Raw genomic sequence first — 14,870 nt, 5'->3', positions numbered from 1 at the left:
TATGATGGTGTATATAAAGAATTTATTAGAATTAGCTTGATCAATACCCTGCAGTAGCCAATAATGTTGTGGACTAAGTTTAACAATCCATTAGCAACTGATTTACTGAAAATCAAGTCACATTTTAGCAACAAAAACAACTTTGGTAATAAATAATCATGATTCATTGTTTCCTTATTGGGAAATGTTACAATATATTCCAGTGGATGTCAATAGAAATTCCTCATGTTCCACATTACCAGATGACGCAAGGCGTGAGAAGAGTTTCACTATTCTCAGAACTGCCTATTTGCCATGTTAAACTTCGATATTTTAATAGTTTATCTTATTCAGTATACAACTACCACATGGACCTCGCCCACTCATACTATGCAGACCCACCCCCATACCACCCCCCATACCATGCACCCCCACCCCCCATACCTCCCAACATACCACGCACACCCAACCACCCCATACCAAGCACACCCACCTACCATACCATACACATTCATTATGGACACTTACTCCAAATATGTTTTGTGAAAATCAATGAAAAATTTGTTTTCAAATTTTATTTTCAAATCATTCATGGAATAAACTATAGATAGTGGGCGGAGCCATGCTTTAAGTTCCAGTGTATTCTATGTCTTTTGGCATTTTCAGTAATTGTTCCCAGATAAGGTTGCCAAGGAAGCAACAAGGTGATAAGAGGCCTCCATACCATTAAGGCACTTATCATTGCACCCATCAATGATAAAATCAGCGAAGCTCCACAAAGTCATAAATTCATGTATGAATATTTGATTTCTGTAATATTATTGGCTGTGTGCAAAGGAGTTTTTTTACATGAAAATTGACAGTTTTTACAGTCATTTGACATTTGACATTTTCAAAAGCGTTTCCCATCACATTATGCAAAAAGTCCACAGCTATGCATGGTAGTGTTTTTGAAAATGCTGTTTGTAATGTTATTCTGTAACATATAATTAACATAGTTGTATTGATGTTGTCATTAACTAGCAGACCCATGAAGATCCGGGTAGAATTGGTCCTCAGCAACCCATGCTTGCCATTAAAGGCGACCATGGATTGTTTGGTCCAGACTCGATTATTTACAGACCGCCATCATATAGCTGGAATATTGCTGAGTGCGGCGTTAAACAACAAACAAACATTAACTGGCACCCTCCAATTCAAACGAGGCTATAGCCATTAAAAGGGTTAACTAAAGGTTTGGGTATCAGTGCTTTCATTATGATTAGCTGAACAAAAATGACGTCCTATCCAATCTTTTTGAATCTCTTCAAGTGAGGGGCGGTCGGGTAGCCCCGTGGTTAAGGAATTCGCTCGTCACGCCAAAGACACGGGTTCGATTCCCGACATGGGTACAATGTGTGAAACCCATTTCTGGTGTCCCCCACTGTGATATTGCTGGAATATTGCTAAAAGCGGCGTAAAACCATACTCACTCACTCACTCACTCTCTCACTATTCAAGTGAATTGGAAATAAAATATGATGTGAAGTCCATGCTTTCCTTTAGCCTTAAGACAATATTAAAACATGTCGCTGTTGTGTACATAAAATAATCTCAAATAAATGATGCATCTTTCATGAATAAAGACACACTGCCTGCATCTTGCCACAGTGTATATCCCTTCTGCCTCCTTCCATGGAAATTGATGAAGACTTGGATAGGCTTGAGTCTGCAACTTTAATGGCAGAGTGTATGTTTAATTGATAAGAAATACTAGCATTGGCCCTGCTGATTAAGGCTTATTATATATTTATAACTGATATTCACAGAGCTTGAAAACTGAACGTTAGTGGAACAATGGAAAGGTGCTAGATAGCTTGTGTGGTTTCTTATCAGGTGTAAATTACTGAAGTTTTATCGAGCATTTCCTTCTCAAATGGACCGACCCTGAATACTCCTAGAAATAGAATTGAAATGATAGAAGAAATACTTTCAAATTGATTGTAAAACGTCTTTCTAGAATCACACAGTAGGTGATGGGATTTCATTAATTCAGAAAAAAATTCAGTATATGTTTGAACCTGATGAATAAAAACAGTGTTTCTATTGATCCCACGTTTCCACTGAGAATTTGGGTGGAAGATGGGGATCCTGATGGTACTTCCCAATAAATTGACCTCTCAAAGGTAGTCTGCCATATTGCATAATTTAACTTATGTGCCTCTTGAGACTTAAATAGCATGTCATGTCTAGCCAACAGCCAGGATTCATAATGGTTTAATGATTGAGCTGAAGGGGCATAGATTTGCGAAAGACTGTGGTGACCCTTCTGTTGAAGAGAGCCACGGCATTGTCCAGTGATTAGTTCATCTCTGTCCTGCTCAACAATCTTTAATCATGCAGAGAGTTCCATCCCATCATTGGAACATCCATCATTGCTTTATCTTTGTATTTTTCCATTGGTCTCTGCACCTTTTGTACTGATGTGTTCAGTGATCTTTTTTCTGCTGGCCATGGGATCAAAACTGTCCATTTGTCATGGTGGTTATGGAGGACAGGACTCAATGGCGCAGGAGAGAACCACAACAATGACTGTCAAATCAGAAGCCAATGACGTCTGCTCACAGGATGTGGGGTTAAAGGGCTTACAGGTCACCGTTGGTGGCTATGGTCAAATGAATGAATTGAATTTGGTAGCAGCAGTTGCATGTATGGACAGAATTTAGACACGCCGCTCAATTGTTTATACAAATTTGAGAGCAAGGTCGTGTTATTGGAAAGTCACCTCTGGATGGTGGTGTATTATTTGGTCAAGATTAACAGCTGAAACCATTGCAAGGACAGGTCACCCGTATACTGTAATTAAGGTCATCCAATTGGACTTCACTGATTGGTCATGTGGTCGTCCATCTGGCAGATTATAGTCCATTTCCCGACCAGTTACAATCAAAACCTGTGAAAATCTTGAAAAGAGAGAGATTTGACAGTCATAATGATAGGTTTGGGTTCTTAAGCTGTTGATAGGGTAACATAAATGCAGCTATTAGTATTTTGTTGTAAACAAGATCATATTTCTTTCACTTAAAGTGTAACTTGATATTTCCGAACAATACCTTCTGGACAAACACCTTTTAATCTAGACCTTTATCTATGATTTTTTTTGTTTTGTAAATAAACTCTAACAGCATGCCAGATCAATATCTCAGTTTGTTTCCACTGTCCTTTTAATTTAGCGGGGCCCAAAATGATTACATTCAATGTGCATTATTGATGAGATTTGACCTGCGTTCTGCCCATTGTTACTGGGGCCTCATTAATCATGGATTTACCTGTAGTAGCAATCGACGACAGGTAAAGTGTTACCTCTACAGATACACACATGAATGGCTTTTCATCTTGGCTGATGGTTAATGTGGTGAATTGCTTGTCTGCAAACTTGTTTACTTTGAGTACTCCATAAAAGCCAAATTTGTTCGTGAAGATTGTTGTTTGTAACATGTATCAGTATAATGAAATGTTGCAATTTCACTCCCTCGCACTTACGAATAAACCAACACAAATGTAATGTCTATCTTATTAAATCCTTATGCTTGTATAAAAAGAGTCTTGGCTCTGCAACAAATCTGTATTATCTGGCTCTCCTTAGCATTCAGGGGGGCGGTCGGGTAGCCTGGTGGTTAAAGCATTCGCACGTCACGCCAAAGACCCGGGTTCGATTCCCAACATGGGTACAATGTGTGAAGCCATTTCTGGTGTCCCCGCCATGATATTGCTGGAATATTGCTAAAAGCGACGTAAAACCCTACTCACTCAGTCACTCGGGATTATTCACTTCCAGGATCAGGTTGTGTTGTTTTCATATCCCCAAATGATGCCCCTGATTGTGGGTTTGAATTATGGTTCTAGTTTCATCAGCAGAAATGGTACATAAGACCTTTACCATTTCAAGCTTAAACCCCCATCAAACTGACACATCATAATTTAAATGTAATATTTTTCAAAGCAGGATTAAACCAAACTAAATTGCTGATTTCTAGGATGACACAGGTGTATACACTACACAAAGGCGTTAGAAGGCTAAATATCTAATAGTACTTAAAAATGAATTCCAATGATATACACAAGACGTTGATTGTATACATTGTACATCTATGCTCCTCCACAATGGCTGCATGTGTAACAATATACACTAGCCCAAGATGCTGCTCTGTCTCCAAGTTCCGCCATCAATATTAGTATAATGAAGTACAAACCTTGGTAAAAACAATTTGATCGATCTTTACTGTCCAGGATTCAAGGTAATTTCTGTGCTTTAAGCCTTTTTAAGCGCCTTTAAATGGTTTGTTTTTTTAATCTCGGGCGTAAATAAGGATGAGGAAGCTGCTAAACCAATGCATCATCTTAATTGCCCTAATTACACTAATTTGTGACAGTGTATGTGGGCGTTGCCAAACGAGTGTTCTATATTATCGAGCAGAATGGACATGACAATTTCTATGAGAAATCCATGTCACCGCAAGGACATAAAAATTGATCATATTGTCATGTCATGGGTTACATGATTATTGGCAGATGTTTGTTGAGTTGCCATGGTGATAAGTTGCATCAGGTTTTGTGGATTGAGACATAAAAGGAATTACTTGGGTTTTAACTGGAATCGATACTGACTCAAGTGTACATTAGTGTTTTTCGTTTAGACGCTCCACTATGTTCCACATCAATAGTAAACAGGTAGACAATTAAGTACTTAATGAATTGGATTTCTCACAACGTGAGGAAGATTCATAGCAAGCATGGAATAGACTCTGTTAACCCTCAGAGCTAAATTGGTGTTTGGTTGCTTGAAAAATTGAAGTCTTGATGATCTGATTGAGATAAATACTATCTTTAGGACTTTAATTTTCACCTGGTGACAGACTTAAAGGTTTGTAAAGTAGCAATCTCATTGTCTTTTTTTTTCATTTGGTTGAAATTACTTTGAAGTAAAACATTTTTATTACTAGCTAAAAGGGAAATGGTGCCATTCAGTGATATTTTCAATGTGCTTGCTGAAATCTGCTTGAACTTTTGGTAACAGGCCAGAAATGTTCTAACAAAGTTTTTTTTATCTACCATGAAGCTCATTTTAAGCCTACAATGTAAACTTTCAAACCTTAAAAGGTCAGAGCAACAATGGCTTCAATGTCCTTTAGGAGACACACAGTTGAAGGTGTATTGATTCTCGGGACAGAGTTGTTGCCCTTTGTTTCCTTGTGTAATTTGAATCCTAGATTCTCCTAGATTATGATCCTTGGTCTGGTTGGCACCATCCCCTGATTCATTGGTTTCACCAAGGTTTGTTTGTTGTGTAACACCGCACTAAGCAATATATCCCTGACTGAAAACAAACTGTAATTCCCTGTAGATCTATTTCATTCGGAAAATACCGTAATACCTGGAAAATAGCTTCTTACATCATTAATTTGAGATACATTTGTAACATACCAACCACAATTTGTAACTCCCAGTAGTTTGACAGGGAACATAAGAAATGTACTTTACATGTTTATTGCATACATTGAAAATAATAGAATGGGCCTCAGCCAACCAGAATCCGATATTCATGTGTAAGGTAAGATAAACACTTATTTCCTACTTCATTTTCATATTTCCTTCACACTGATATAACTGAATTAATGTGTTGAGCAGCATTTTATCTCAAAATCTCCCACCATGCACTTACTGTCAGTTTTTAATTCTAAAAATAATTATTCTTTAATCTCATATCAAGACATGAATACCTTCTGTTTATTTATTTGTTTTTCTGGAAACAAATTTCCAGTTTGTGATTAACCGTTATTATCACCCAGGTTCATTGTTCTTATATTACGCAGCGCTAACATTTGTTTCACAACTAAATGAACAAAGATGTGAGAGAGAAAAACACAAAACACCTGCTAGTGACCTGACATTTGAATAAATAGCATCCCTTGAAACTACAGTGATAAACATTAATAACAGTGGACATTTACAAGTTGTGGGTAGGGGGATCCGTGTGTCAGACTCATCCACGCCTCAAGGGACACATTAACCCTTCACCATTCACCATCTGTGAAGACTGGGACTACCTCAATAATTAATTTGACCAATCAAGTAATTAATCCCACCCATAAAACACCCAGGACTTACAGGAGCCTGAATTAAGAGTGATAAGAATATAGGTTGACAAATGTTGTTTGTTTGTGGTTGGTATATATTTTTAGTATTATTCCTGCTGTTAGTAAACATAGCACATCAATGCCAACACCAGTCTCAATCATCCTACAAACAGGATCCATTAGGTGTAAAGGGCAAAACTGTGGTAAAAATTATATAAATGGATAGCTGAAAATCTGGGACACCAGGTGTTTGCGGAAAGAAATGTTATGAAATTATAACCATAAACATACAGGAGTTGTTTATCTCAAGCTCTTGGCTAAAGCTAATCTTGATATATTTTGGCAGTTGAATAGTATTGAAAAGAATACCTTTACAATATATTTAGCTGTGGTAAGACAGCGTTAGAAATTGTCACTGGTCCTGTAGTCCTTACCAAACTGCCCAATAGTTAAGGTATCATAAGGACTAGTAGAAATTTACCGTTTTTAAGGGTTTTGCTATTTGTTATCATTATAAGGACTAGTGGACAAAAACTATTAGTTTCTACTGCTGCAAGGTATCCAAGTGGTCAAATTGTTCACTTAATTGTCATACCCATTGTGGTGTGGGTGTGGGTGTTGGTGTTGGTGTTGGTGTTGGGATGTCGGTGTGTTGGTGTTGGTGTTGGTGTGTGTGTTGGTGTTGGTGTGTGTGTTGGTGTGATGGTGTCCTTACCTATACTATTCAAAAGAAGTAAAGGACCATCCTGTTCTTTCATATTACTGTAGTTAATCTGTCATGCCAGGACACATTTACTTTAGTAATAAGAATGAATAGGGTGGTCCTTTACTTCTTTTGGGTAGTATATGTTGATACTGTGATGTTACACAATGGCCTCTGCTTTTAGCAGGTATATCTTATGAGAATGTTTAATTTACACAATGGCCTCTGCTTTTAGCAGGTATTTCTTATGAGAATGGAAAAGGGGGTGTCAGTTTAATTTATGAAAAAACAACAACAGTGACTTGAGCTGTTTTTTTCTCATTTTATTAATATTTAATAGGAGCTTACTAACAAAACAGAACATTTAATATTTAATTTAATATTTGATCGAAAATGTAATTTAAAAAATTTAATATTTTGTTAACCTTTATCCCAAGTGTTAACAGTATTTAATCCATTATTTAATAAATTAAAACCTCCGATTCTTATAGACAATGAAATTGAAATTGAAAATATGAATTTAGAATTGAAATTTCTCTGGTTACTTTAACTGAATTGATTGAATTTGTTTACTGATTGTTGTATGTATATTAATGGCAGCCATTGTAGTTTTCAACATACGGGTCCCAAAAACGTAATCAGCTACCGGTATATGCTATTATAATAATTAGCATATTGGAGTAACTAGTGCATGTAAATTTTAGTTGTGAACAAGATCTGCTTGATTACCCAACAGTGAAAATTCACAGTTACATATAGCATTATTGTATTGATAAACACCATCTGGAAACATAGGAATCAATATGTTAACCTTCACTCCTTGCTGCCACATAATATCATGAGGTGTGATACTTAAGAAGAAATATTGCATCTCTGGTCGATTTCTAAACAGGACTATTTTCATTCTTTGAACAATAGATATGAATTTTTGATGATCCAGCCAGCGGTACAGAAAGAGTGGCGTAACTAATTGTAGTGACTCGGCCAGTGTGTTCATGCCTGCAATACATATGTCTTCTGTATAGGTTGGAAATGTGATCTATTCAAGAAGAAAATTTCCGTTCTGCACTGTTACACCGTTCGAAGTTCAGTGTGACATGAGAATAGTTTGTTTTTCATGCTAGGTTTGTTCTGAGGCTTGTCGGATTTCCCTCATTATAAGGATGTGTCAAAAAAGACTAATTATTCATGAGATAGGTATTGTTTACCTCAGGGAATGACTAAGACAGTTGCACGGATACTTGCTTTAGTAAGGGTTGGGTCCTGTTTCTTATTCATAATTAACTGCCACAATTAGATCATTCATGTTTTTTTAAAGTATCTTAGCATGGAACTCCTATTTGATGTACAGAAAAGAACAGAAGAATAAGTTACAGTATCAACTAATACAATACCATCTAGAAAGGACTGCCTCCATGATCTAGTCGAAGAGTGTCTGCCCAGAAAGCGAAAGATCTGGGGTTCGATCCCTGGCCGCGTCACACCAAAAGACCTTAAAAGATGGTACTTGTTGTTACCCTGCCTGGCGCTCGACATTAAGGGACTAAAACAAGGACTGGTCAGCTTGGAATCAGTATACTGTGTCTCATTAGGGTATCCATGTTAAACTTAAGCATGATATCTCAGTGGGCTAGCACTTCAAAGTCAGCATTAGTACTCACTCACTCACTCACTCACTCAGACCCTGTTTCACCATGCCTCATGGATCAGGTGATCAGGCTTTGTAACTTGGTTCATTACATGTCATTGTACCCAGATGGCATGAGTAGTTGCTTGCAATATCAATCACTGGTCAATTATTTGCAAGCCGCAGTCATAAAGCTGAAATATTGGGTGTTGAGATGAAGAACAAACCATGCACAAGGTGCATACTCTTCACAACACTGCTATCTTTTGGAAAGGTAGTTTAGTTTGGTCCAACCATTTGTTTTATGCTGAGGGGCGGTCGGGTAGCCTAGTGGTTAAAGCGTTAGCTCGTCACGCCGAAGACCCGGGTTCGATTCCCGACATGGGTACAATGTGTGAAGCCCATTTCTGGTGTTCCCCGCCGTGATATTGCTGGAATATTGCTAAAAGCGGCGTAAAACCTCACTCACTCACTCACTGTTTTATGCTGAAGTCAACAATATTCCATCTGGATCACGGCTTGTTTGTTTGTTGTTTAACGCCACACTCGGCAATATTCCAGCTTTATGACAGTGGTCTGTAAATAATCAAATCTGGAAATCATGAGCATTGACCCAAGCAATTGGGATACGATGACATATATCAACCAAGTCAGCAAGCTTGACCACTTGATCCCTTTAGTCACCACTTATGACAAGCATGGGTTGCTGAAGACCAATTCTAACCCAGAATCTTCACGAGTCTCTGCATCATGGCTTCTTGTCGAAGGTATGTGCCAGGCCAACCAGTGGTTGATAGTATGATCAATAACCCATAGGTGTTTGGTTGGACACATGATCAAAGTCACAGACCCCTGACCACCCAATCCCAATTTAAGATGTCTTTTACAACAAACATCACTTTCTGGGGCCTATTCTGCCCCAGAATTATCAGTGAGAAAGCATTGTACAATCATTTGATTTTTAATATGTAATATGAGAAATAGTTACAAGGTTTGCACATATTCCACCTCAAGAAGCAACCAGTCCTTTGTGACCTTTTTCTCTGATGCTGGGACATATCTTTAAGGATTAGGGATCAAATAAAGATTTGAAGTCAAATCATTTACTTCATCTTTGATCATTTAGTAAATGAAATACTGTCAATAAAACAGAAAATATCAATGTTGTCAATGATTCAGGTTGCGGGAAACTTCAGACATGACTGTCAAGGTTTGAAGAAGTGAAGTCTTTGCATCTTCAAATTACTTATTCCTGTGGGCATTCTGGGATGGATATAGCTCCCCAGTGCTCGCATAAACTCTGACTAAATAGAGATTGGTATGTTGCAGTGGGTGACTGGATGATTGAAGGTCTTTGTACCATGATTATTTGGATCATCAATTTCTTGTTCTTGAAACTCTTGTTCTTGTCCTTGTTGATTATTTAGGGCAGATGGGCTAGTCTAGTGGGGAAGTCATTTGCCTGGTATGCTGGAGATATGTGTTCCATTCTTCACATTGGTTACACCTTTATCAGTAACCTAACTGTCTGTGTGTCTTCTGTCATGACATTGTTTGAATATTGTCAAAATGGTGTGAAACCACACTCACTCACTCACTCACTATTTATTGGTAGGAAGCTGTGTAGAAACTGTAATGGCCAAGAATTGCATAACCGGTGAGGACCCGGGTAAATTTATTGAGCAACTCATCCTTGTAAGAAGTTACTAATAGGGATCAGGTGGTCAGGCTTGCTGACTTGGTTGATGCATGTAATCGTATACTTATTGTGTAGCTTGATGCTCATGATGTCAATCACTGAATTGTTTTGTCCAGATTCAATTATGTACAGACTGCCATCGTATAGCTGAGCTGGAATATTGCTGAGTGCAGCCTTTAACAACAAACGCATCTTCATAAACGTCATCCAGACGTGTAATAGTAATGTAATGTAAATTTTGAAGGTTAAGACATGTTTCATATACACACAATTCCTCTGGTAACAATAGTGATCATTACCAAAAGAAAAGCTTATGTGAAAACTGCAGGTAGATATGAGATCATTGAAACTTTTAAAAACACATCTACACAAAACTGCTGTCATATAAGCTTCGTGACTGGTAAATGATATATTCTGCTTTCAACTTTGGAGGTAAATGATATATTCCATTTTAAGTGAGCAGAAATTATCCTGAAAAGTGTTTAGCCATTTGGAAAGCCCTATAGGCATTTAAGGTTTATAAATGGGTACTTGGTTGGCAGTAATATTTATGTTCTATGTTCTGTGTGGGTTGAGATGATTTGAAGTTGTACCTCACTGAACATGCAATTGCGTTTGGATTAAGTAGGGAATAGATATGTTATGATCCATGACCAAAGGGAATATGCTAGGACTTGTTAAGTTTGGGTTATTCTTATTCTCATTCAGGGCCTGTATATTCTTCTGCCTAGCCCTGTCTCAGCCAAGTCAAGATACAGATACAGTAGTTCGAACTTGTGTCAGATTGGTCTTTATAAACGAACAAAGTGTTCCAGTTTGAATATCATTTAAAACAGAATAGATATTTGGGTTCACTCATTTTTTAAACCTGACTACAATGGCAGTCAATATGTAAAGACTTATACAGCTGTTACAAGCTGTACTGTGTGACCCAGTGTATATAATCATATAGTGCTCGGGTAATATAGATATTACACTATGAGAAGTATCTGAACATGATGAAGCAGTTTCATCAATGCCGTCTCAACATTGCCACATACATAATTCACATGGATATTGGTGGAAATGAACGTGCAAAGGTTAGTAAATAGGTCTGATTTAATTTACTGATATTTTTTACGTCTGCTGTCATGGTGGCACATTCAATTGATTGAATACAGACACCATGACCTCAAATTCATAGATGATGGATGCCATATTAGTTCACGAAAATATTGCATGGAATTATTATTTATGACCACAAATATCATATTGAGTTTTCTGTATTGATACAACAGTTTAGGGTTTTATCCGGGCCTGCTCAGAAGCTGATATTCTACGCCAAGTCTGATACAAATGTAAAAATTACAAATTGGAATGAACTTTTCCCTGTCATGCTGTTATAGTTATAACTAGTGTTATGTTTTGTAGATGTGACCTGTACTTTACTGATAGCGGGACCCAAAAAAGGGAAGAGGCGTTGATGCTTCACTTAACATTATTGCATTCAATGCAATATCAAAATTCAATATTAAAATACATCTGAATTTATGAAAATAAGAACTTTATAAGAAATCCCAATTTAGAAAAAAAATAACAACACTTTTCCCCAATGTGCCTGCGAAGGACACTTAGTTTGGAGTTCTTGATAAATCTCTGCAGTTCTGTTATACATGAGGAAGATTGTTCCATGGTATGGAAATGTTGCCATAATAACAAATTTCAGGTACAAACAACGATTCTCGATGAAGTTTGGTCTCTGATCCTTTAATGACATCCTGTTGCAGAATGCCCCATATACATATCAAGTTTTTATGTACTGTTTGTTGTATAAGGACCTAAGTGTAGTGTAACCTGTTATATTATAATATTATTATATAGCCTTGAGCACACTTATGGGTTTTAGTTTCATGTCTTTTGGAGAGAACAGCCAATGTTTATGAACATCTTGCCTCAAAATATGAATAAATTGGAATATAAAGGGCATGAGAGACACTCTGCGATGGGACCAGGCTGACTCTCTTTGTTAACTGATAATATTCCTTATCAAGGGCAAAGGCGCCCACTCTTCTATTAAAGGCACTAAAAATTGTTGTTCAGAGTTGTCCTTTTGGCATTCCAGAAACCTATGATCAGAGTTTGAATCCCATAATCACACTTATTGTTTCTAGGGTTGTCAGCACCATACCTATGCTCATCTGTTTACCAATGTGGAAAACATGTTAAGATCTGCATTAATACAGGCTTTCATCAGACAACCACTGCTTCTCTTAAGAGGTGACTATGCTTGTTGTGACAGACTAACGGGATTGGGTGGTAAGGCTTGCTGACTTGGTTGATGCATGGCATCATATCCCAAAGGTAAAGATCAATGCTCATGTCAATCACTGGATTGTCTAGACTTGATTATTTACAGACCGCTGTCATATATAGCTGGAATATTGCTGAGCATGGTGTTAAACAACAAACAAATAAAATGATAGTCATTGCGCTCAGATGCAAATGGGCCCTGGCTGATAAGGTGTCATTACCAATTGACAGTTTGTGCTCATACTGTCGGCCTCTAGTTATTCAGTATGTCATGATTTAGCTGGAATATTGTGAGAAACTTTTCCTTTCACCATCATGAAGAAAATCTTTCTTTCTCAAAGTCAGAAAAATCATACAGGATTTGTTTTGTAACTGTTCTGTCATCTGAAACAATAATATGATAATCACAAACTCCCGTTTCTTGATATTTAGTTTTAATTGTTTCCTTGTGCTGGATCGAGTATCATCAGATTTGCCTGAATCAACATCCGTACATATTTATAGTCAATTCCAGCTCCTCAATAAAATATTGTCCAGAAACACTTCAAAGATGCTGAATTGGTATTTTATGCCTCTTTTCTTTTGCTTGATGGTTGAATTATCAGTTAGTGCCAAATTGTCCTAACTTTCTTAATGAAATGGAATAAAAGTCACCGTGGAGAGCAATTTATATCACCATGAAAGGTATATGCTAGGATTTCATATGAACATTCTTTATTGGAACATAACTCCATAATGAAAAGATATTTGAAACCTGTATCATTTTGTTGATCCAGTGCTGATTATGCCTCATTCCTTCTTCATAACTCTTTCAGTGTAAAAAATGTCCTTCTTCACATGTAAAGGGAAAGGGATTCAATTCTTTCACAATCAGACATTGGAATTATTTCTTCATTTGATGTTTGGCATTTTGGGAACATTTTGTTTTAATACATGTTAGCCTTTTAACAGCATTGTTTTGAAGATCAAAGGGTGCTAGTTCTTTCACAGCAAGGGAAGTTGTTACTTCTCAAGGACATTCTGATGCAGATAAGGTTTACAGTGAAAACAAGATATTTTTAAGGATGACGACTTCTTTATTTTATTATGTTGCGATGTTTTGGTATAGGTAAATATGAAAATCTTGTATTTATTGTTACTTACCACCTTCAAAAATGCCAGTCAAACAGTCCAGAATAGATTACCCATGCCATGCAGCTCTCGAAATTCATGCTAGTTATCCATGCCATGCAGCTCTCGAAATTCATGCTAGTTACCCATGCCATGCAGCTCTCAATTCATGCTAGTTATCCATGCCATGCAGCTCTTGAAATTTATGCTAGTTATCCATGCCATGCAGCTCTCAATTCATGCTAGTTATCCATGCCATGCAGCTCTTGAAATTCATGCTAGTTACCCATGCCATGCAGCTCTCAATTCATGCTAGTTATCCATGCCATGCAGCTCTCAATTCATGCGACTTATCCATGCCATGCAGCTCTCGAAATTCATGCTAGTTATCCATGCCATGCAGCTCTCAATTCATGCTAGTTATCCATGCCATGCAGCTCTTGAAATTCATGCTAGTTATCCATGCCATGCAGCTCTCAATTCATGCTAGTTATCCATGCCATGCAGCTCTTGAAATTCATGCTAGTTACCCATGCCATGCAGCTCTCGAAATTCATGCTAGTTACCCATGCCATGCAGCTCTCAATTCATGCTAGTTATCCATGCCATGCAGCTCTCAATTCATGCTAGTTATCCATGCCATGCAGCTCTTGAAATTCATGCTAGTTACCCATGCCATGCAGCTCTCAATTCATGCTAGTTATCCATGCCATGCAGCTCTCAATTCATGCGACTTATCCATGCCATGCAGCTCTTGAAATTCATGCTAGTTATCCATGCCATGCAGCTCTCAATTCATGCTAGTTATCCATGCCATGCAGCTCTTGAAATTCATGCTAGTTATCCATGCCATGCAGCTCTTGAAATTCATGCTAGTTATCCATGCCATGCAGCTCTCAATTCATGCTAGTCTGTCAGCCCGAAACTACGAATTGTGCTATGGTCAAGTGAAAATTTAGTGATGGTAGCCCTCATTGACTAGTAGCATTTGAGGGCTATAATTCTGAACCAGTTCTTAATGCTTACATTTTGCTACAAATTGGAACTGAATGACACTGACAACAGTTTTGTCTTGTTCAAGCAGAACTTTGTGCAATCTGATGACTAGACTAGACTTTAAAAAAAAGAAGATGTATTTTAAAGGCTGCCATGTATGACGGGTTGTTTTTATGTCATATGCTATGGTGTAGATCATGGTCTGCCAGTAGTCATGTTATTAGCTCACCGGGTCCGAAGGACCAAGGTGAGCTTATGCCATACCGTAGTATCCGTCCGTCGTCCGTCCGTCATCCGTCCGTCATATGTCCATCAATTTATTCAAACGACTTCTTCTTCTGAACCACTAAT

The 14,870-nt window shown here is 37.6% G+C and overlaps 1 protein-coding gene across 9 annotated transcripts in view; it reads left to right on the top strand.

The window, feature by feature from the left end:
• Positions 1-14,870, top strand: part of LOC139450021 (protocadherin-9-like) — a 168,959-nt gene that overhangs the window by 116,402 nt on the left and 37,687 nt on the right. Inside the window, exon 1 of one of the 9 annotated variants that reach the window (XM_071231649.1) lies at positions 11,123-11,203. The exons of the other annotated variants lie outside the window; for them this stretch is intronic. The gene's annotated coding sequence lies outside the window, so the exon portion shown is untranslated. Of the gene's footprint in view, positions 1-11,122; positions 11,204-14,870 lie in introns of those variants that run through there. 9 annotated transcript variants of the gene reach the window in all.

Source organism: Haliotis cracherodii, unplaced genomic scaffold (assembly GCF_022045235.1).
Source record: "Haliotis cracherodii isolate W230 unplaced genomic scaffold, xgHalCrac1.p SCAF_8, whole genome shotgun sequence".
NCBI classification, from domain to species: Eukaryota; Metazoa; Mollusca; class Gastropoda; order Lepetellida; family Haliotidae; genus Haliotis; species Haliotis cracherodii.
The sequence above is the reverse complement of the archived record's forward strand: the minus strand, read 5'-3'. Positions and strand labels throughout refer to the sequence as shown.